General features: G+C 38.4%; 1 protein-coding gene and 1 long non-coding RNA gene across 2 annotated transcripts in view; both read right to left on the bottom strand.

Annotated features, from left to right (window-relative positions):
* Window positions 1-24,487, bottom strand: part of ITGBL1 (integrin subunit beta like 1) — a 207,251-nt gene that overhangs the window by 181,342 nt on the left and 1,422 nt on the right. The window lies entirely within an intron of this gene.
* On the bottom strand, window positions 3,581-24,481 carry LOC309616053. The gene is made up of 2 exons (XR_014237241.1): window positions 24,274-24,481; window positions 3,581-6,650 (listed from the first exon to the last, which is right to left on the bottom strand). It is a non-coding gene; the product is annotated as an uncharacterized lncRNA (long non-coding RNA).

The following is a 24,487-nucleotide window of genomic DNA, read 5'->3' as shown; positions in this document are numbered from 1 at the left end:
TGTAGATCCAGGTTTCCATCTGGTATTAAAGGTTCTGTGAAGGTAAAATCATTTCTCTTGTCCACTGGACAACGTGCTGTGATGACAGGTATCTCCAGCTGTCACTGGCTACCTACCATGTGAAGCCTGGAAATGGGGCTGTCCTGGGGTAGCAGAGCCCACATTTAGATCCTGGTAATGTCCTTTGAGCACTAAACTGCGTTGCACCTGAAGACAGATTTAATCCTAGACCAGTGGTTCTCAAATCTTACCATGTGTCAGAACAACATGGTGACCTTGTTTAAGCAGATGGCTGAGCCCACAGTTGGAGTTCTGGATTCAGTAAATCTGGGGTGAGGCCTCAGAATTTGCATTGCTAACAAGTCCCCGGTTGAACCACACTTTGGGAATCATTATCTTAAATATTTCAATTAAGTAGGCCAGTAAATTGTCATTTTTTTTTTTCTTAAGCATGTTTGAGTTGGGTTTTCTATTACTTGGACCCAAGAAAATTGTCCTACCTGATAAACCCATGAGTATCTGAAATACATTTGCCCCCCCGATATAAGCCTGAATTATTCCATCTCATTTAAGTATTTATACGCTGAAAAGTATATGAAGGAAAGTCATAAGGAAATTATTATACAAAATAACACAGAGTTCATAGTATATTTAGGGTTTATTCCTACTTCATATTGTGCTACAATTAAATTTCATCACATCTTGTAATCAAATATTGGAGGTACACATGAAAACTATTTAATACTTAGATTTCTTTTTCTTATAATAGGAAGTTTCTGATATTTTCATTTGGAATATTATTTTTGATGAACTTAAATGGAAGCTATTTTTTTTTTTGGTTGTTTTGCGTGGCATGTGGGATCTTAGTTCCCCGACCAGGGATCGAACCCACGCCCCCTGCACTGGAAGCATGGGGTCTTAACCACTGGACCACCAGGGAAGTCCCAAATGGAAGCTATTTTTACATAAGGAATATAATGAACAAGACAGAGAGATCTTATTTTACTTTGGATATAGTAAAAATAACAAGATTTGCAACCAGTATTTGTTTAACATACAACCTATCATTTTATTTCTCATTCATCTTTCACAGCCCTAATGAAATGGTCACCTGTAGCTAAAGAGTGAAAGTGTCTTAGACACCCACAAATAAAAATACATATTTCAATAACTAGAAACTTCTCTGGAGGTGATATTTTAGAGAAAATGAGTTGAGCTCAAGAGTGTAACTGTTCGGAGTCTTCTGGCTCCTAAGACAAATTCATTAGGTGATAAACTGGCAGCCTTTGGGAGCTGCTGTATTCTTTGGCCACCACTGGCCACCTGCAGATGGCTGTTTGGTGAACAATTGCTCCTCATCCTTTTGCCCTCAAAAATATTGCCTTCCCAATTTCCTATTTATGGCCCCAACATAGGCCCTTCCACTCTCCCAGGTAGAAGATATTTGAAGTATTTAACCAGGAATGAGGAACCAGTGCTTAACACCAAAGCAGGGCAGGGTTTTCTAGGCAGGCAGGAATTAGCCCTTTAATTCCAAATTATGAAGAGACCCAGGTGTCTCTGGAATGGGGGCTGGGGTGGGAGGTTGCAAACTTTGGGATTATTTGAAAACCAGTATGACCATAACAGATTCCATTCAACAGATAAGTCTTGTTCCACCCTCCAGCCCCATCCTCAATTCCTATCAACTCCATCATATAACGATGTACCTAGCGTCATTCTTTCCCTTGCTTTCCATGGTCATCAGCAGACTTCAGAACATGATTAGTTTTCACCGTTGGCTATTAAAATAGCTTTCTCAGTGTTCCCTCCACATAAGACTTTCCCCTTTCCATTCATCCTAAGAGCAGTGTCCCTGAAATTTCTATGTGCAAAGCCAATTCTCTGCTCACCATTACTTGCCCAGGGCCGTCCAGTCATATTTTTGGCATTGAAAGGCTCCCACTTATCTCTGCAGGCTTCTCTCTGAGAACCCTTCTGAAAGAACCCGCTGACTTAAAGAAGCAAAACTGGTATCCACGATGTCCTAGCTTCAAATTCTGCTCATGTTCTCCCTCTGGCTAAAATGCTGATCCCCTCAGATACACTAGTTAATATACCTTACTCATCTTCCAAACAGCTCTTTACATGCCAGACACTTTGTAATATTACATTATACTATATTTTAAACCTACTATCAGATTTCTCAAGGAAAATCATCATGTATTTTAATCCTTATAACCCCTATAGCTACTGATGCAGGGTCTTACCCCATAGTAGTTGCTCAGTAAACAGCTGGTGATTGAACAGTAACACATACAACACAATGATCTGTATCTCTAATTTTATACTCGTATGTAAGTCTTTGGCTCTTTATATACGAAAAAGCAGTCCATTTTCAGTTTCAACACTTAAAGACAGTGACTAATTTATACCAACTTCCAAATCATTAGAAGTAATAATTACACACATATTTTTGTCAAAAATATTTATACTCATACGGACTTCCAATAAAACTGTCTTTTGAATTTCAAAATCAATCAAGTTGCATGTTAAAATTAGTCCCTAAAGGACCTAAAGTTCTTCATTAGAAACAGGAAATATAATCTGCCTTAAATTAACGAACTACATACATAACAGTGCTGTCAACAAGTTTACAATGGTTGACTGGCCAACCAATGGTTGTATTGACAGCTCACACAATTTAAAACTCTTTGCATCCTCTTCTTCTTAAGTAAATTGAATTCCATTGTTTAAAAAGCTGAAAAACAGAAATCTGAATAATACCAAATACGCAGACTGATTCCAATGCTTTTTTGAAGTTCTCAGGAGATAAAAGAAGTTCCCAAAATAGCTTATCAAAAAACCAAACACATTGTGCTACATAAAATGTTCTTCTAAGGTAGAATAAGTGTGAAAATTAAAGAGAGTAATTTAACAAAAATGTAGATAAATGGCTTACTGAACATGCACATGGAAACAGACAACCACTGAACCTATTTCCTTACATGGTAACACTGATCAATAGTTTGGTTTTCATTGAATCACTGTATTTTATGGCATTTGGAACATGCATTTATCCAGAGATCAGTTGGAAGGTGCCATAAAATGACAGATTTGGTATATTTAAGTACAGTGGAAAGGAACACTCCCCCTTTGACTCATAGAACATTACATCTATATTTAGGGAATTCCTTTTTGTGCGATTGATATGAATTCCTTCATTGAATATTAGTTTCTAGATACATTTTTTCTTTTTTCTTTTTTTTTTTTATTTTTTATTTTTTATTTTTTATTTTTATTTTTTTTAATTTTTATTTATTTATTTATTTATTTTTGGCTGTGTTGGGTCTTCGTTTCTGTGCGAGGGCTTTCTCTAGTTGCGGCGAGCGGGGGCCACTGTTCATCGCTGTGTGCGGGCCTCTCACTGTCGCGACCTCTCTTGTTGCGGAGCACAGGCTCCAGACGCGCAGGCTCAGCAGTTGTGGCTCACGGGCCTAGTCGCTCCGCGGCATGTGGGATCTTCCCAGACCAGGGCTCAAACCCGTGTCCCCTGCATTGGCAGGCAGATTCTCAACCACTGCGCCACCAGGGAAGCCCCTCTTTTTTCTTTTTAACTTTCTTGCCCCTTCATAAAAATCCTCAAGATGCCAATATAATTTTCCATGTAATTAATTTAATATGGTTACACTTAAAAATGAAACAAAATTACTTCCCAATTAAATCTAAATATCAGATATTCACAATCACATCAATCCATTAATTGCACTGAAGAGCCACTATGTTCAAATATTTATGTTAAATGCTGTGGCTGAGAGAATTATTGCCATCAGCTACTCAACTCCCTCCTGCCTACCCACCTCGCAGAGTAGAGAGGGCAGAGCACAGCTCCTGATGCCCTGTCCTCCTCTAGACATCGTTTTGGAGATGTTTAATAAATGCTTGTTAAATGTAATTTAACTGAGGCTCAGAGAAGTTAAGTGACTTGCACAAGGTCACACAGTAAGTGACAATAGTGAAGAAAGAACAGTTTGTTTTGTTTTTTTAATTCTAATTCCCAGGCATTTTCCTGAGCAGCCTGCCTCTGCATTTCCATCCTATCCAAACCTTCTCACTTAGCTCTCCCAAAGGAAAGTTTTTTTAATATATATTTATTTATTTTATTTATTTTATTTTTGGCTCCATTGGGTCTTCTTTGCAGGCTTTCTCTAGTTGCAGTGAGTGGGGACTACTCTTTGTCGCGGTGTACAGGCTTCTCATTGTGGTGGCTTCTCTTGTTGTGGAGCATGGGCTCTAGGCATGTGGGCTTCTGTAGTTGTGGCACGAGGACTCAGTAGTTGTGGCGCATGGGCTTAGTTGCTCCATGGCATGTGGGATCTTCCCGGACCAGGGTTCGAACCCATGTCCCCTGCATTGGCAGGTGGATTCTTAACCACTGTGCCACCAGGGAAGCCCAGGAAAGATGATTAAATTCAACAAAGGCTTTATTAATAACAGATCAATGTATTGCCACTCATAAGTCTTAAAATTCTTCATTTGGCATATAAGCATGGATACTTGAGATATAGACATGCAGGAACGCCAGGCAGATTGATGAGTGGCATATGCAGGATGTCCCCAGAAGCCTCATATCATGACCCAAAGGTTGACATACCCACCTTCAAGGCACAAAGGAAACCCTCGTGATGATCTAATCAAAATTGTTCAGTTTTCTATACACATTTTTCTTCTCTCCCTGTGCATTTCTGTCAGTTCACATCTCTTTGTTCTAAAAAAGGCTCTATATATATTAAAAATTACATGTATTTGAATTTCTGGATTTCATATTATGAACACTTTAATTTTATAAAAGCAAAACAAATCTCTAATGTGATTTGTTCATAACAGCCAAAATATGTAACACACAAAACAACACTAGTTAATGTCCATGAAAATAACAAATATATATTCAAACTCTCCTACGTACATTTTCTTTCACTTTTATAGAAAAGGAAAACCAAAGATTGTAAAAGAGTTTCTCCCACTGCTGGCTCCAGAGAATCCTTCTTATTGGGATAATACTTGGTGCTAAATGCAATCACTCTAAGAATTTCAGTTACAGCTGAGAGAAATGCTCTTTGTTGGTATGACAAGTAATTTTAGTCCCAGTGATTTCTGCTACCTGGACTTCTTTTGATGCTAAATGAATGAGGTGTTCTTTCTTCTGCCCAGTATTTGAGCTTTTATGTCCACTCTCTCTGACATAAGACAGAAAGAAGAGTAAAAAATCTGCTTCTCCAAGAAAAAAATCAAGATATATTTTAAATGTAAAAATGAGGTCCCTGAAAATTATGTTTTCATTTCAAGACTCCAAATTGATGAAAATATTTTCCCTAAATATGTGGTTTTAGGACAACTTTATTGTGCTTGAAGAGAAGCTGCCTGTTGATTTGGGGGATAGATTTCTTCTCAGGTTACTCAGTATGATAGATGGAGAATAATAATTTTGACTACCTCTTACAAGTTACATGAGAAGTGAATGAATTGATACATATGAAAATATTTTCCAGCAAAGCATACTCAAATATAAATAGATATTTTCCCATTATTCTTTTGTATTACTAATGCAGCACTAATTTTAGGGCTCAAATCTATCCAAGCAAGCAATCAAAAGAAGTCTATCCAGTACATAGCTAACAAATCAAATATTTTCTTTCTTTCTTTTGTAAAAATTTTCTTTCTTTCTTTCTTAAAAATGAGTTATTTTCATGGCAATACTGCTCTTAGAGCTTATATATATAAGTAATGGTGTTGACCAAGAAAGCAAAAAAAAAAAAAAAAGTCTGTAACTTGTCTTTTGTATTTTGGAAAAGAAAAGGTTTAATTAAATGGCCAAGTCATTTTGTTTAGAAAAATAACTAGTTTTGTCTAACTGTTCTGCACAGCAGAAAATGACAGCTTTGTAAGAGCAGTAATGACCAATTAGGAAATACATTTACCATGCTTTGATTTTCTCATTTTGGCTCCTTACTCTCTCCAATTGATTAAATCACAAATTTATGTCAATGCCTTGCTATAAGAGAAGTTTCTAAGCAATACCAAACTCATTGACCTTTTTAAAAAAAAATTTTTAGCCTGGCTTTTCCTAGAAAATATCCAGATAAAATAATAAAACAGGAAACTGGAGTGGGTAACTATTGACTTGGAATAATTTGATGTTTGAACGAGTGACTATGTACAATTAGGATGATAGGGCCTTTGGCATAGAAACTTGTCCTACCACATAAATTAGGACTGAGGTTACACAAGGTCAAACCAGCAAGCATTCTTCTCAAGGTCTTATTTTTCTTTTCCCTTTACAAAGCCATCATTCTACCCAGCCTTAAGTAAGATGATTTAGAGTAGACAGAAGAAAGAGTTCTATTACAAAATATAGTTTCTTATCTGCCAGGAAATGTGATCCTTGAAAAGACAAAGCACTCTTTTCCAAAGAAAATGAGATTTGCAACCTTCTTGCAGCTTTCAGTCCTTATCAATTTAAGAGTTAATGGACAATAGCTTGAGAATTTACCTGTGTGAGGCTCAGAAAATGCCCTGGCAGGTCCCCTGGTCCTCCCTGTACCAGCAGTACTATACTTCTCCCTCTTCTCAGATGTGACTCGTGACCTTGAATCCCAGACCAGGCTGGGAATCTAAATTTCCCAAAGGACAAAGGCTTCAGATCTCCCAGTTCCACCCGGTTTGAAGTTTGCTTTTGCCAAGATCCTCAACATAAGAAGACACTTTTATTAACACTTCTGTTGACTGGTGATACCCTCTTGCGTGTCTTGGAGCCCGACTCACTCTAGTGGAAATGTGTACGTGCTTGTGCAAGAGCCAGAGTGCTAGAGAGCTGTGCGCATGTATGAGTGTGAGCGTGTGTAAGCAATTTAAAATCGAATGCTCTTTCAAGTCTCCTATATCAAAAAACCAAACACAAAAAAATAACAAAAACTGCAACCAACCAGAATGTTCACTAATAGGCAAATAGTTTAATGAAGTAATACATCCATACTATAGAACATCATATACCTATGAAAATTCTTAATCATAAATATATATAAAAACTAGAATGAGGGCCATGATGTATTCCTAAAGAGAAAAAGCAAGAAAGAGGAAGGGAAACAACCTACGTGTGTGTGTGTGAGAATGTGAGTGTATGTATGTGTGTTCTTAACACGCATATTTATATAATCATGGGAAAATGTGGAAGTATACACCCTAATTTAATATTAACTCCAGAGGTTATGATTAAAAGTAAGTCTAAAGGGGAGTCACAGCACACATATATTTAACTTACTTGATTTCCATTATATGTGCTTAGGCAATTAAGGTATATATTTGGCAATAAAGGGAGGTGGAATAATAATTTAAAAGCATAGAAATTCTGTCATTCCATCCACTGAGTGGAGGCCCCAAGTGGGTATGAAATGGAGCAAGAAAGTGACATTACCTCTGGGGGCTGAGTTTCTTGATGTCTGTTTCCTAGTGTCAGCATCTTACTGGGCTGAGTGGCCCCAAAAGAACGATCCGGCCAAAGCCTGAAAATGTCTTCTAGCCATGGAGTAAACCCCCATTTACTAGTGTTTACTGTGCTATATAACTGAGATATGGTGGAATAAACTCAGACATGGAGACTTCCTTGGAGATTTGTCAGGGTAATATTTAAACTTCAGATGTTTGATCTTTGCGGTGACGTAGAACCTGTTCTCTGCCTAAGATGCAATGCTGCTGTACTGATTTTTTATTCAATAAACATATTTTCTTTTTACTTTTTGGAGCAAACATGTATTATGTTTTAATAATTTTAATATACAGATAAATCAATTGAAATTTTTTTAATATTTAAATACATAAACAATTTTTGTATTCTCTCTGGTAATTTATATTCTGGTAACCAGACATTTAAAAATTATGTCTTCTCATGGAAATTGTAACCTCATAAATACTTCTAGGCAAAAAAGTAGTATATGTTGACCATGTAAACAGGCACAGGGACTATATGTCCATAACTGGTCACTTAGTTACTAGTAAATACATTTAAAAGCAAAGACATATTCCCTTCTGCCTTAAAATAATCCCCTTAGAGATGCCAGGTTTAATCACAACAGTAATAATAGCTACTATTTAGAGTGATCATTAAACATCAGTGATTCCATTAGATGCTTCACGTGTATTTTCTCACTTAAACTTTACAATAACCTACCCCAGAGTGTTAATCAGAGCCCATCTTAGAGATGAGCAAACTGAGTCTTGCAGAGTTTACCAAAACTGTTGAAATCCATGGAGCAGGTAAAGAGGTATGACATCCAGCCCTACTGGTCTCATGAGTTCAAGCTCTCAACCACTGTACATATTCTATTCGCCCTGCTTTAATAGACTTGAACTTTTAAAATAAAACCATTGTTTCAGACAGGGTTATATTTAGCTGCCAATGACAGAAAACCCCAAAATGACAGGGGCTTAAAGAGATAAAAGTTTATTATTTTCATGTGCAAACAGCAATCCAGAGGTAGGCAGTCCAGTACAGGTGTGGCAGGTTCCACAGAGTCTCAAAAAAATCCAAATTCCTGTCTTGTGCCTAAGCTATCCTCATAGGTGGCCATATACTCATCCCTTGATTCAAACGGGCTGCTGGAGTACTAGTTACAAAAGCCAAGATGTGGAAGCAACCTAAGTGTCCATCAACAGAGGAATGGATAAAGAAGATGTGGTACATATATACAATGGAATATTACTCAGCCATAAGAAAGAATGAAATAATACCATTTGCAGCAACATGGATGGACCTAGAGATCATCATACTGAGTGAAGTAAGTCAGACAAATATTATACATCACTTATACATGGAATCTAAAAATGATACAAATTTATTTATAAGACAGAAATAGACCCACAGACATAGAAAACAAACTTATGGTTATCAAAGTGGAAGGGGATGGGGAGCGATAAAACAGGAGTATTAGGATTAACAGATACAGACTACTACATATAAAATAAACAACAAGGACCTACTGTATAGCACAGGGAACTATATTCAATAACTTATAATAACCTATAATGGAAAAGAATGGAAAAAAAGGATATATATATACACACACACATATATATATATCCGAAAATCACCATGCTTTACACCTGAAACTAACACAACATTGTAAATCAAATCTACTTCAATTTTAAAAAGGGGGGCTGCTGGAACTCCAGGTGCAATCTAGGCAGGAAGAAAGGTGGAAAGGCAAAACAAATTGCTCCTACAAGCTAGCCCCCTTCTGGTTCCCACAACACCTCCCCCTGTGTCTTCTGTCTCCTAATCCAGTTGTCTTCCCATTAATGCAATCTGCTTCTTAAGTTAGAGGATCTTAAATCCAGAGAAATATAAAGCTGGTTTATCTCATCATTTTATTTATTTCCTTTTTTCTCCCTGTGGAGGTATGATTAGAAAATTCAGATGAACTCAGCAGAGAATAAAATTTCTGTAATAGGAGAATTTATTGTTATATGCAAAACCATACAAGAAGATATTATTGCCTTGAGAATATAGAAAATTTACAATTTGGTTTATATTTTTAAGACCACCAGCTATAAAAAAATCCTGAGTGGTTTTTGCATCCAAACCTAGACTCAAGGCTTTAGCATGTAACAGGGGGCTTTGAGGAGTTTCCAAACTCTCCATAAAATGTACGTAGGATAAAAATATGTTAGTGACAAGAGTAGTACTATTATTCATAAAAAATAGGAAAGGAAGCTGTTTTAACCTTTCCCGTCTTTGAACAAAGTTTTAGTGTTAGAAAAAGAGAACTTCTTTACCAAGTATTAATTGTAATTCAAATGTGACTTCAGCAGCCTAATAACATTTAATTGACAGAATAGTGAAAAAGACAATCAAATTAGGAGCCAACCAAATAATTTCTCACTGTCTCCATGAAATGTATTGAAGAGGCAGTCGCCAAAAGAATTCCCCAATAAGATACTGATTTGTAGCAGGTTTACACATGTGATAACAATCCCAAGGTGCCTCTTCTATCAGGAGTACTAGCATTACAAAGATTTGAAAATGGAATGTCTCTCCCCCACAGGTAGCAGTCCCCCAGGAAGATGGGTTATGCATGTGTGTCTCTGTGTGTAACATTTAGATGCACACACATTCATAAACACACATATGTGAATGTGATTGTGCACATATTTATATATTCACATATATGTGATATAAACACATACATATGTAAACATGTTTGAAGACATACTTATGTATTCACATGTATATGACATGTGCATATAAATTAAGGTAGCAAATACATATTCATACACACATATATATGCTTGTATGGGCAATCAGAATATATATGTACAAAGAGAACCATCTCAGGCCTTGTTATTTATATTATTTATGTTATTTATAAATACACATACATTAAAGCAAGATGTGAAAAAAAGTAAAGGTATGTATGACGTTAATACCTGAGGACATCAACTCTCAGGATAGAGGCCAAGACTTCAAAGACCGTGGATGAGCAAGAAACAAGATGATAAAAATAATAGTTAAACTCCTTGCCCCAAATGAGCAGAATTTGGAAATGAAATAAAAATTATGAGTAGTGAAAGAAACAGGAGTCTGAAGAGGCGAGGGATGACTGAGGCACACAACTGGGAACCTGGGGGTTTTAAGAACTAGAACGATTACTATTCAGTCTTAAGGTGTTTACGTTCCTGTGATTAAACAACCCCATCCCAATGTCTCTAGAACATTTAGTAATGTTCATTAAATACAGCTGACCCTTGAACTACACAGGTTTGAACTGCACAGGTCCACTTATAACGTGGATGTTTTACAATAAACATGTAGTACAGCACTCCAGGATCCATGGTTGCTTAAACCTGCAGATACAGAACGGCAGCTATGGAGGGCCGACTGTTATATTCAGATTTTCGATTGTGTGGCAGTCAGCAACCCAACCCCTGCATCGTTCAAGGGTCAGCTGCACTCAAAAACTCTGTGAAAGTGAGTTATTTTGATTTTGTTTTGTATTGTATTGCTTTTCCCATTTTTGTAAGCGGAATGAGTGGGTTCTGGGATCAACCTATTTGAGATCAAGACTTTGGAAGAGATTAAGGAGCAGCCTGGAAATACAGACATCTCAGTGGAAGTAAGAGACAGAAGCAGAAACACACTGAGTGTAAGCCTTGCAAATTTGCAGAAATCTTGGGGTTTCCAGTAAAGAAAAAGACTGAAAATTCCAGATTCAAGGACTAATCACACAGTATTGAGGGGAGGGCTCTGGAAACTTCCATCCAAGTCAATTATGATGGTGAAAATTGGGGTGAAGTTTTCAGGGGCAGGAACACAAAAGTCAGCTTCTGAGATAAAGACAGAAATGAGGGTCAGAAACCTAGAAGTCCACTGAGTTGGAGCATGACCCAGTGAGTCTTGGTCTCCTCAAGCTGGCCAGGGCTGAAAGCTCACCCAGACTTGACACTATGGAGCAGGCCTGTTGTCTGAGGTGAGATGGTTCCAAACACTCACTGACAGTCAAAGGAGGAAATGTGAAACATAGATTGAGACCCAGAAGAAGATATGACATGGAAGGAAAATCACTTTTTGGGAGTAAATATCTCAGGACCAAGTATCACAATAGGGTAGAACAGGGGCATCTGACAGAAGTAAGCATAATAACTCGAGTGACCTACTCATCACTCGTATGTGCTTGGCATGATTATCATCCCCGTTTGATACTATTATTGTCCCCATTTCACAGGTAAGGAAACAGACACTAAAAGCATTTGAGTAACTTGCCCATAGCTCCACAACTGACAAGTGATAATGTCAGGCACTGAACCTCAGCAGTGGCTGAGGTTCTAGGTCACTCTTCATGTTCTGGACCAAAAACCTGGTATTTCTTATCATCACTGGTGTGGTGGAAAAGTCTGGATCTAGGAACATTAGGTCCTGTAGATAAGCTCTGAAAAATGGAAAAGACAGTACTTGCATAGCCTGGATGAAGCATAAGGACAGCCAGGTATTAATGGCCTTGGAACCTCTCTCCCTCATGTACACACATCATGGCCTTCCTCTTGGGCTTTACAGAAGGAAGGCTATGGTAGGAAAAAGAAGGGCCCAAAAGATGTTCACATCCTTGTTCCTATAAATATGTTACATGGCCAAAGGGACTTTGCCAATGCAATTAAGATCATGGATCTTGAGATGGGAAGATTATACTGGATATCTGGTTGGATCCAATCTAATCGCAAGCCTCCTTAAAAGTGAAGCACTTCACTTTAACCCCATCCTGTCTGAGCAGGGAACAGACACCCTCAGGCAACCTACATGCAGAGGTGAGGCCAAATCCAAAGCTGAACCCCAGGAGCTGTGCGAACAAAGAAGAGAAAGGGAAATCTCTCGTGCAGCCTCAGGAGTGGCGGATTAAATCTCCACAGTTAACTTGATGTACCCTGCATCTGTGAAATACCTGAATAGACAATGAATCATCCCAAAACTGAGGCAGTGGGCTTTGGGAGCAACTGTAGACTTGGGGTTTGCTTTCTGCATCTAATTTGTTTCTGGTTTTCTGTTTATCTTAGTTTAGTATTTAGAGCTTATTATCACTGGTAGATTTGTTTACTGATTTGGTTGCTCTCTTCCTTTTTTTTGTTATATATAAATATATATATATATTTATATATTTTTTTCCATTTTCTCTTTTTGTGAGTGTGTATGTGTATGCTTCTTTGTGTGATTTCGTCTGTATAGGTTTGCTTTTAACGTTTCTCCAAGGGTTCTGTCTGTCCTTTTTATTTTTTCGTATAGTTTTTAAGCGCTTGTTATCATTGGTGGATTTGTTTATTAATTTGGTTGCTCTCTTCTTTCTTTTTTTTTATTACTTTTTAATTTTTTAATTTTAATAATTTTTTTATTTTTTATTTTAATAACTTTATTTTATTTTATTTATTTATTTTTCTTTCTTTCTTTTTTTTTCTCCCTTTTCTTCTGAGCCATACGGCTGACAGGGTCTTGGTGCTCCAGCCGGGTGTCAGGCCTGAGCCTCTGAGGTGGGAGAGCCGAGTTCAGGACATTGGTCCACCAGAGACCTCCTGGCCCCATGTAATATCAATCAGTGAGAGCTCTCCCAGAGATCTCCGTCTCAACGCTAAGACACAGCTCCACTCAATGACCAGCAAGCTCCAGTGCTGGACACCCCATGCCAAACAACTAGCAAGACAGGAACACAACCTCACCCATTAGCAGAGAGACTGCCAAAAATCATAATAAGTTCACAGACACCCCCAAAACACAACACTGGATGTGGTCCTGCCCACCAGAAAGACAAGATCCAGCCTCATCCACCAAAACACAGGTACCAGCCCCCTCCACCAGGAAGCCTACACAAGCCACTAAAACAACTTTACTCACTGGGGTCAGACACCAAAAACAACGGGAACTACGAACCTGCAGCCTGCGAAAAGGAGACCCCAAACACAGTAAGTTAAGCAAAATGAGAAGTTCAGAGAAATACACAGCAGATGAAGGAGCAAGGTAAAAACCCACCAGACCAAACAAATGAAGAGGAAATAGGCAGTCTACCTGAAAAAAAATTCAGAGTAATGATAGTAAAGATGATCCAAAATCTTGGAAATAGAATGGAGAAAATACAAGAAACATTTAACAAGGACCTAGAAGAACTAAAGAGCAACATAATTAATGATGAACAAATGATGAACAACACAATAAATGAAACTAAAAATTCTCTAGAAGGAATCAATAGCAGAATAACTGAGGCAGAAGGACAGATAAGTGACCTGGAAGATAAAAAGTGGAAATAACTACTGCAGAGCAGAATAAAGAATGAAAAGAATAGAGGACAGTCTCAGAGACGTCTGGGACAACATTAAACACACCAGCATTGGAATTACAGGGGTCCCAGAAGAAGAAGAGCAAAAGAAAGGGAATGAGAAAATATGTGAAGAGATTATAGTTGAAAACTTCCCTAATATGGTAAAGGCAATAGTCAATCAAGTCCAGGAAGAGCAGAGAGTTCCATACAGGATAAATCCAAGGAGAAACACACCAAGATGCATATTAATTACACTAGCAAAAATTAAATACAAAGAAAAAATATTAACAGCAGCAAGGGAAAAGCAACAAATAACATAGAACGGAATCCACATAAGGTTAACAGCTGATCTTTCAGCAGAAACTCTACAAGCCAGAAGGGTGTGGCAGACATATTTAAAGTGATGAAAGGGAAAAACCTACAACCAAGATTACTCTACCCAGCAAGGATCTCATTCAGATTCGACAGAGAAATTAAAACCTTTACAGACAAGCAAAAGCTAAGAGAATTCAGCACTACCCAACCAGCTTTACAACAAATGCTAAAGGAACTTCTCTAGGCAGGAAACACAAGAGAAGGAAAAGACCTGAAATAACAAACCCAAAACAATTCAGAAAATGGTAATAGGAAAATACATATCAATAATTACCTTAAATGTAAATGGATTAAATGCTCCAACCAAAACATAGACTGGCTGAATGGATAAAAAACAAGACCTGTATATATGCTCTCTACAAGACACCCGCTTCAGACCTAGGGACACATACAGACTGAAAGTGAGGGGATGCAAAAAGATATTCCACGCAAATGGAAATCAAAAGAAAGCTGGAGTAGCAATTCTCATATCAGACAAAATAGACTTTAAAATAAAGACTATTACAAGAGACAAAGAAGGACAGTACATAATGATCAAGGGATCAATCCAAGAAGAAGATATAACAATTGTTAATATTTATGCACCCAACATAGGGGCACCTCAATACATAGGCAAATGCTAGCAGCCAGAAAAGGGAAAATCGACAGTAACACAATCATAGTAGGGGACTTTAACACCCCCTTTCACCAATGGACAGATCACCCAAAATGAAAATAAATAAGGGCATACAAGCTTTAAGTGATACATTAAACAAGATGGACTTAATTGATATTTATAGGACATTTCATCCAAAAACAACAGAATACACTTTCTTCTCAAGTGCTCATGGAACATTGTCCTGGATAGATCATACCTTGGGTCACAAATCAAGCCTTGGTAAATTTAAGAAAATTGAAATCGTATCAAGTATCTTTTCCAACCACAACACTGTGAGACTAGATATCAACTACAGGAAAAAATCTGTAAAAAATACAATCACATGGAGGCTAAACAATACACTACTAAAAAACCAAGAGATCACTGAAAAAATCAAAGAGGAAATCAAAAAATACCTAGAAACAACTGACAATGAAAACACGATGACCCAAAACCTACGGGATGCAGCAAAAGCAGTTCTAAGAGGGAAGTTTATAGCAATACAATCCTACCTCAAGAAACAAGAAGCATCTCAAATAAACAACCTAACCTTACACCTAAAGCAATTACAGAAAGAAGAACAAAAAAACCCCTAAGTTAGCAGAAGGAAAGAAATCATAAAGATCAGATCAGAAATAAATGAAAAAGAGATGAAGGAAACAATAGCTAAGATCAATAAAACTAAAAGCTGGTTCTTTGAGAAGATAAACAAAATTGATAAACCACTAGCCAGACTCATCAAGAATAAAAAGGGAGAAGACTCAAATCAATAGAATTAGAAATGAAAAAGGAGAAGTAACAACTGACACTGCAGAAATACAAAGGACGACGAGAGATTACTACAAGCAACTATATGTCAATAAAATGGACAACCTGGAAGAAATGGACAAATTCGTAGAAAAGCACAAACTTCAGAGACTGAACCAGGAAGAAAGAGAAAATATAAACAGGGCAATCACAAGCACTGAAATTAAGACTGGGATTAAAACTCTTCCAACAAACAAAAGCCCAGGACCAGATGGCTTCACAGGAGAATTCTATCAAACATTTAGAGAAGAGCTAACACCTGTGCTTCTCAAACTCTTCCAAAATATAGCAGAGGGAGGAACACTCCCAAACTCATTCTATGAGGCCACCATCACCCCGATACCAAAACCAGACAAAGATGCCGCAAAAAAAGAAAACTACAGGCCAATATCACTGATGAACATAGATGCCAAAATCCTCAATAAAATACTAGCAAACAGAATCCAACAGCACATGAAAAGGATCATACACCATGATCAAGTGGGGTTTATCCCAGGAATGCAAGGATTCTTCAATATATACAAATCAATGTGATACACCATATTAACAAATTGAAGGAGAAAAACCATATGCTCGTCTCAGTAGATGCAGGAAAAGCTTTTGACAAAATTCAACACCCATTTATGATAAAAACCCTCCAGAAAGTAGGCATAGAGGGAACTTACCTCAGCATAATAAAGGCCATATATGACAAACCCATAGCCAACATTGTTCTCAATTGTGAAAAACTGAAAGCATTTTCACTAAGATCAGGAACAAGACAAAGTTGCCCACTCTCACTACTGTTATTCAACAGAGTTTTGGAAGTTTTAGCCACAGCAATCAGAGAACAAAAAGAAATAAAAGGAGTCCAAATTGGAAAAGAAGAAGTAAAACTGTCACTGTTTGCAGATGACATGATAGTATACATAGAGAATCCTAAAGATGCTACCAGAAAACTACTAGAGATAATCAATGAACTTGTTAAAGTAGCAGGATACAAAATTAATGCACAGAAACCTCTTGCATTCCTATACACTGATGATGAAAAATCTGAAAGAGAAATTAAGGAAACACTCCCATTTACCACTGCAACAAAAAGAATAAAATACCTAGGGATAAACCTACTTAAGGAGACAAAAGACCTGTATGCAGAAAACTATAAGACACTGATAAAAGAAATTAAAGATGATACAAACAGATGGAGAGATATACCATGTTCTTGGATTGGAAGAATCAACATTGTGAAAATGACTATACTACCCAAAGCAATCTACAGATTCAATGCAATCCCTATCAATCTACCAATGGCATTTTTCACAGACCTAGAACAAAAAATTTCACAATTTGTATGGAAACACAAAAGACCCCGAATAGCCAAAGCAAACTTGAGAAAGAAAAACAGAGCTGGAGGAATCAGGCTCCCTGATTCAGACTATACTACAAAGCTACAGTCATCAAGACAGCATGGTACTGGCACAAAAACAGAAACATAGATCAATGGAACAGGATAGAAAGCCCAGAGATAAACCCACGCTCATGTGGTCACCTTATCTTTGATAAAGGAGGCAAGAATATACAATGGAGAAAAGACAGCCTCTTCAATAAGTGGTGCTGGGAAGACTGGACAGCTACATGTAAAAGAATGAAATTAGAACACTCCCTAACACCATACACAAAAATAAACTCTAAATGGATTAAAGACCTAAATGTAAGGCCAGACACTATCAAACTCTTAGAGGAAAACATAGGCAGAACACTCTATGACATAAATCACAGCAAGATCCTTTTTGACCCATCTCCTAGAGAAATGGAAATAAAAACAAAAATAAACAAATGGGACCTAATGAAACTTAAAAGATTTTGCACAGCAAGGGAAACCATAAACAAGACAAAAAGACAACCCTCAGAATGGGAGAAAATATTTGCAAATGAAGCAACTGACGAAGGATTAATTTCCAAAATATACAAGCAGCTCATGCAGCTCAACATCAAAAAAACAAGCAACCCAATCCAAAAATGGGCAGAAGACCTAAACAGACATTTCTCCAAAGACGATATACAGATTGCCAACAAACACACGAAAGGATGCTCAACATCACTAATCATTAGAGAAATGCAAATCAAAACTACAATGAGATATCCCCTCACACCGGTCAGAATGGCCATCATCAAAAAATCTACAAACAATAAATGCTGGAGAGGATGTGGAGAAAAGGGAACCCTCTTGCACTGTTGGTGGGAATGTAAATTCATACAGCCACTATGGAGAACAGTATGGAGGTTCCTTAAAAAACCAAAAATAGAACTACCATATGACCCAGCAATCCCACTACTGAGCATATACCCTGAGAAAACCATAATTCAAAAAGAGTCATGTACCACAATGTTCATTGCAGCTCTATTTACAATAGCCAGGACATGGAAGCAACCTAAGTGTCCATCGACAGATGAATGGATAAAGAAGATGTGGCACATATATACAATGGAATATTACTCAGCCATAAAAAGAAACGAAATTGAGCTATTTTTAGTGAGGTGGATGGACCTAGAGTCTGTCATACAGAGTGAAGTAAGTAGAAAGAGAAAAACAAATACCGTATACTAACACATATATATGGAATCTAAAGAAACAAAAAAAAGGGGTTCTGAAGAACCTAGGGGCAGGACAGGAATAAAGACTCAGACGTAGAGAATGGACATGAGAACATGGGGAGGGGGAATGGTAAGCTGGGACAAAGTGAGATAGTGGCATGGACTTATATACACTACCAAATGTAAAATAGTTACCTAGTGGGAAGCAGCCGCATAGCACAGGGAGATCAGCTCGGTGCTTTGTGACCACCTAGAGGGGTGGGATAGGGAGGAAGGGGATATGGGGATATATGTATACATATAGCTGATTCACTTTGTTATACAGCTGAAACTAACACACCACTGTAAAGCAATTATACTCCAATAAAGATGTTAAAAAAAAAAAAAAGTGAAGCACTTTTCTAGGCTGTGGTGAAAGAGGGATGTGCCAATGCAAGATGCTTAGAGGCCGGCATCATGAGAAGGATCTGACACCTGCTGTTCATTCTGAGATGCAGATGGGTATGCAAGGACCCAAGAGAGGCTTTTGGGAGATAAGGGACACTCTAAGTTGACAGCCAGCAAGGAAACAGAGACCTTGGTCCTAAAACCTCATGAAACTAAATTCTCTTAATGTCGAATGACCAGGAAATGAATTCTCTCCAAGAGTCTCCAGAAAGGAACAGAGCTTGCCAACACCTTAAGGCCTGGGAGACCCACGTCGGACTTCTGACCTACAAAAGTATAAGAAAATACATTTGTGTTGTTGAAGTCAAAAGATGAGTGTCAATGTTATAGCAGTGACAGAAAACTAACACAATGGCAGGTAGGATATGGAACTTAGGAAAATGTTTGGTCTCACTTTGTAACTCCTCAGACAGGGAATTTGTCAAAGGACCAAATCAGGGATCTCTGCTCCTATGGCACTGGGCCTCCACCTCCAGGCCCTGAGCATCACAAGGCACCAGATCAGACTTAACAATCTGTGTCTGAGGCCCAGGGAGCTGGGCAGCTTTTTTTGGGGGGGGTGGGGGGGTAGGTTCTGATACCAAGAAGCATGGGATGGCAGCTTTAGCATCATGTCTCAAAACATGCTGAAAGTCTTTGAGAACCCTATGGTGGTGGTTTATGCTCTACAAATTTAAAATCTGTATCACAAATAAATTTGTTCCCATATGTTCCCTTCTCTTTCTGGTGAAATTTTACTTAAAAGATAACTGCTGAATTTGTCACATTGACACTATTTGATCTCAACACTATGATTTTATAACTACGCTCTTCTGGATTATCAAGGTGTGCAGATGATCTGGTCCAAGGCCAAGGTATTTCAGTGTCTACAGTAGAGCTGCAGAGTACGGTCCAAATAAAGCCAGACAGTTGAGAGAAAGTCATGTGCAGGTCTGGCACTTTCTTTGAGAATGAAAATCTTTAATTTTTATGTGTCCCTTGGGGTAAGACAAGATGCATTTATCCAAAATGGATGAACCTAACAGGCTAGAGCTCAGAAGAGAAGCTTGCACGACATGGGGAAACTGGTGGTGCGGGCTCCTGAATGTGTTCTCCAAAACCTCAAGACATGTACAGACCAGGATGAAAACACAAGCAAAGAGGCAACAAAGAAACTGGAGTCTGTCTGTTCAACACACTCGTTTACTGGCGGGGGCGCTAAAGAGCAGTGAATGCTCTTAAGTGCTTTGTGCTCAGTGCAGGGGCAGAGGGGATACTGAAAAGAAGTAAAGGGTGGTAAATACCAGGGGGCCCAGGCAGAGGTAAAGGAGCGGGCAAGTAGGACAGGACAAGGTATGAAGGAAGGAAGAGAAGGTGGCAAATGGAAGCTGACAAAGAAAGGAAAAACCAAAGGGTGATTCCACAAAATAGTCTTGGAGACAATTATTCAACAATCTAAGAAAAATGCAACTGTGATGAAAAAGCAGGTCAAACAGTCCTAGGAAACACTATAAAGAGCCAGAAAGTCCAGTTCTCATGAGTAGTCATATACAATTCTTATACTATTTATTTAACAGTGTAGAAGTCAGAAATATCTGCAAGAAAAAAGTTACTGATATTTGCATATTAGGTGTGTTTCCATGTATCTTAATTATTTTCCTACCATGTGTGTTTACATATATAAATCAATGCTTATAAGGTTCTTTATAATCTGAATAAATGTATAAATGCATAAATTATATTAAATATATTTATACATAAATATTAAAAATTCTTCTGAATAATACCATGCAGAATGTAAAGTTCTTTACATCCATAAAGACGTTCCAGAAAAAGAAACTAAGTTTCAGAAAAATCAAATGACTGTCTCAGGGTGACTGACAGAAACAAGTTAACCCAAGTTAACAATTCAGACAAGATTCCTATCCAACCCCAGAAGTGCCATAAAGTCCAGACTCATTCTTCTAGGAATAATTCTTCATTTTACAGCAATTCCAGATAAAAATAAGTGTTTTCAATTTAATGGGGACTTTTCACCATTGATTAGGCGTTATCTGGTTCTTCTCAGTTCTGCCACATGCCTGGTCACTGACACCATCTTACTCATCCTTGGGTACCAAAGCATGCTGATTCTACCTTGCAAAAGTCTTTAAAATGCCTCATAATTCTATTCTTATTCTCTCTCCCGGGACTATAATTTAAATAGCATCTAACCTGAGTTCCTCCCCATCAAGTGTCTACCCCAACCTGCTGGGCCCCCAGACACCATATTACTTTTCATGAATCAAAGCATTAATCATCTGTCGCTCCCATGTTCAAACTGCTTCATGGCTCCTATACGCTACTTAACTGAGCACAAGCTTCACATTCAGGTTCAAAGCTCTCTACCAGATGTCCAACTGTAACTCACAATATATCTTCTACCACTTTCCCCACAGCCCTAAGATCCAGCAAAGCCAAACCCGGAACCCCTCACTCTTCTCCAAACACACCCACGTGCGTTTCTGCCTCTAAACCATTCCTTGAATTTTTCTTCACTCAGAATTCCAAAAGTCTACCTCTTGGATTAAAAACCTCCTTATACCTAAAGATTTATGTCCAATGCTACCTTTTTCTAGAGAACTTTTAACCGCAATATTTAATTCCTACCTTAATGGAACCCTCATAGAAATTTGTAGAAATTTATAGCCTGCATTGCTTTATAGGCATTTGGTGTTTCTCTGAACCTTCCCACTCAGTGGGAAGCTGTAATATATTCCTCATCTTTTATAGCACCTTTAACAGCAAACAGAGAGTCTAGCAAATATACAGCACTTCATAGTATTTGCGAACTTGGATTCAATTAGCTCTTCCAAGTTCCTAAAACTGAAACTCTTTTAAGTGATATATTTCAAAAGTGATTTAAAAAGATGTTTAAGAAACCTATATTTTATTTAAGTGTAATCACAGATATTCAGAGGGTTATCCAGGATGTGTTGAAGTACTAACTGAAAGTTTGTTTTTATGCAACCAAACATTTGACTGTTCTCAAAGAAATGAGAACCAAAATGAGCGTACTCCTCGTTAGAAAATCGCACCCACAGGAACAATCGCTGGGCCAGACCTTTATGCTACAGAAGTCCAAGGAAGATTCATGTGCCATGAGCCAGTGGAGACTCGGAGAAACAGACCACTTGTGATAATGTAAACGTCACCACTCTCAACCAGCACAACTAAAATAAGTATGTCTCTTATGATTCACAGTGTAAGGATCCCAATGGACTTAACTTTAAAAGGGCATGGTGCATCTCCTACAGCTGCTCTGAGGCTGGGCCAAAACAGTTATCCTTGCTTGACCTTTTGAGCTTTGGCTCAATAACAGGAACAGACTACATTAACAAAACAAAATTGCTTTCACTGCATCAAATGACCAACAAATACAAAGCCAGGTTATGTATCTATCAATCTCTCTATCTTTCTATCCATCCATCTATCCATCCCAGCTCACTTTTTGTGCATCACAAAATAATGTGTTATATAGACATATATAAGCATATTAATGTGTATTGAGCACTTACTTCGTGCAAAACACTTTTCTAAGTCTTTTGCATATGTTAAACCTCACAACAATCCCATAAGGTAGGTACTTTATTATTCCCATTTTACAGATGAAGAAATCAAGGCTCAGGAAGTTTATGTAACTGCCCAAGTTCATATAGCTGTTAAGTGTGGGATTTGAATCCTGGAAAATCTCTCCCAGAGCCCATAGTCTTAACCACTCTACGAGAGACTCCCAGAGCATGATTTTGTTCTCTTCACGGAGGTGGGGGAAGTCTCTGGAAGCTACTCTATTTCTGGAAATCACCTATAGGGACTTATCATAGAGGTAAAGGCCCAGGTGCACATAAAAACATAAAAGACGACCTGCTACATTTCTATCTTGCTGGCTATAATATAGGAATTATTTCTTGAAGACGGAATTGAGTAGCTAAACTTGAAGCACAGAACAGGCAGGCAAGCTGGCAGGACCGCCAGATAGGCTGTGTGTAAGGCTGTCCTCACTGCCCTTGCAACTGTAGCCAGCACATTCGCAGGGGCAGATTCTGCACGAGGCCTGGAGAGTAGGTGTCAATGAGGAACAGTCAGAAGAGGATGGAAAACGAACACAGTTATTTCATTCAGCCTTAAATAAAGAGACTCATTTCACCTTCTACAGGAATGCACACACTAGCAAACAAAACCGTGCATGACTCAGTGCGGCATTTTGTACCAAGGAGGAAGGAATGTAGTGACAAAGATGGTAGGAGGAAACAATGAATCATTTCCCATGGGAGGTAAACAAAAGTATACATACCATAGCATTAGTTTTACAGAAAGGGGCCCGATCAGCTTCCTCAAAAGGGTAGTTTTATCTGGCAACCAAAACTAGCTCACTGGCTGAAAAACTGCATCTTGCTTCTTACTTTTCCAATGAAATGGCGATACAAAAGGCCCGAAAAATGTGTTCAGAACTCATGATATTGAAGAGGCCTTGCCAGAGGCAATCAAAGCCCGAGAAGCCAGGTAGCAGTTGAATTTGGAATGAAATATTAGACAATACTTAGCTTTCATTCCAAAGGGCTGCCCTTAATAACCCTGCAGCTTTTGGGACTGACAAAGCTAAAATAAGTTGTGGCATTCAATATGTTTGAAGGATTGAGCCGCAGCCTTCAAGGCTAAACAAACACTCAGAAGCACCTGTGCCCCTCCAAATTACTCATACGACTATATTTTTTTCACGGCCAAACAGCCTGCATATTAAGTATCCCCCCTGCACTTCTGGGCCCAGATGCCAAGGGAAAAAAAAATATTTTGCTATAAACTGATTCGTGATCTCTTTGTTAGTGTTGGACTCTCATTCTCAGCTACATTGTGGGTAAAATAAGTAGATTTTCTTTTCCTACGTATTTGCCAAACCCTGGTGGGAAGGCACTGTGTAGTCCTTTTACTGACAGAGTGTCTGGATCATTCACAATGACCTGACTGAGGTTCTTTGGCCCTAAGTAAACAGCTCGGGTTATGTGACACTGGTTAGAGGTTAGGGGTATTCTCTATGAAGAAACAGCTTGACCCTTTCCAGTATCAGAATCCAAATCACTCCTTAAAAATGTGCAAGGGAAATGAATGTATTTTCACTCCACCCTTACAAAATACCAAGTTGCACCACAGCCACAAAATTGGAGCAGCTAAAACAATACAAAAGCCATCGCTTCCAAGAAAATAGGGCCCTGCTTGTTTTTCCGATACAGTTTTCTGATATGTGCTTCTCTTTGTGAACTATATGCTCAGTATGAGAGGGCAAATCCACGTTCAAAGACACAATCTGCTCTGCTGGAATTTAGGGAAATAATATCCCCGTGTTTCCTTGGTAAAAATAAAATACAGGCCAGAAACTAACACAAGATTGTAAATCAACTATACTTCAATTAAAATAAAATAAAATAAATACAGGCTTACAGCCTGCAAATATTATGATTAATATTCGTGATTAGGGTAGGAGAGCCCAGTGAAATAATTCCATTTACGAGGCAGTTGGGAGATTTGGTCCGTAATACGGAACTAAAAGTAGAAGCTAAGTGAGATTATTATAATTAAGCGAATGAATCTTACACGTATTATTTCCACTGAAGTTTGGACCCCAGGGCGGAGACGAGCGTTACGAGACATGATTCCAAAACTGAGGAGCAAAAGGACGGCCTTCCCGGCGGCGAGAACTTCCAGGGCTGTAGGAGGGGCCGTCCCCACCCCTCTCGCCCCGGGAGCGCGTACGTCCCCGCACCGGCGGGCGCGGCGGGCCACGCGGAGGGGACAGCGCCGCCCCCTT

This window comes from Balaenoptera borealis, assembly GCF_965194805.1.
Source record: "Balaenoptera borealis genome assembly, chromosome: 18".
NCBI lineage: Eukaryota > Metazoa > Chordata > Mammalia > Artiodactyla > Balaenopteridae > Balaenoptera > Balaenoptera borealis.
Note: the sequence above shows the minus strand (reverse complement) of the source record. Positions and strands in the feature narration are given on the sequence as shown.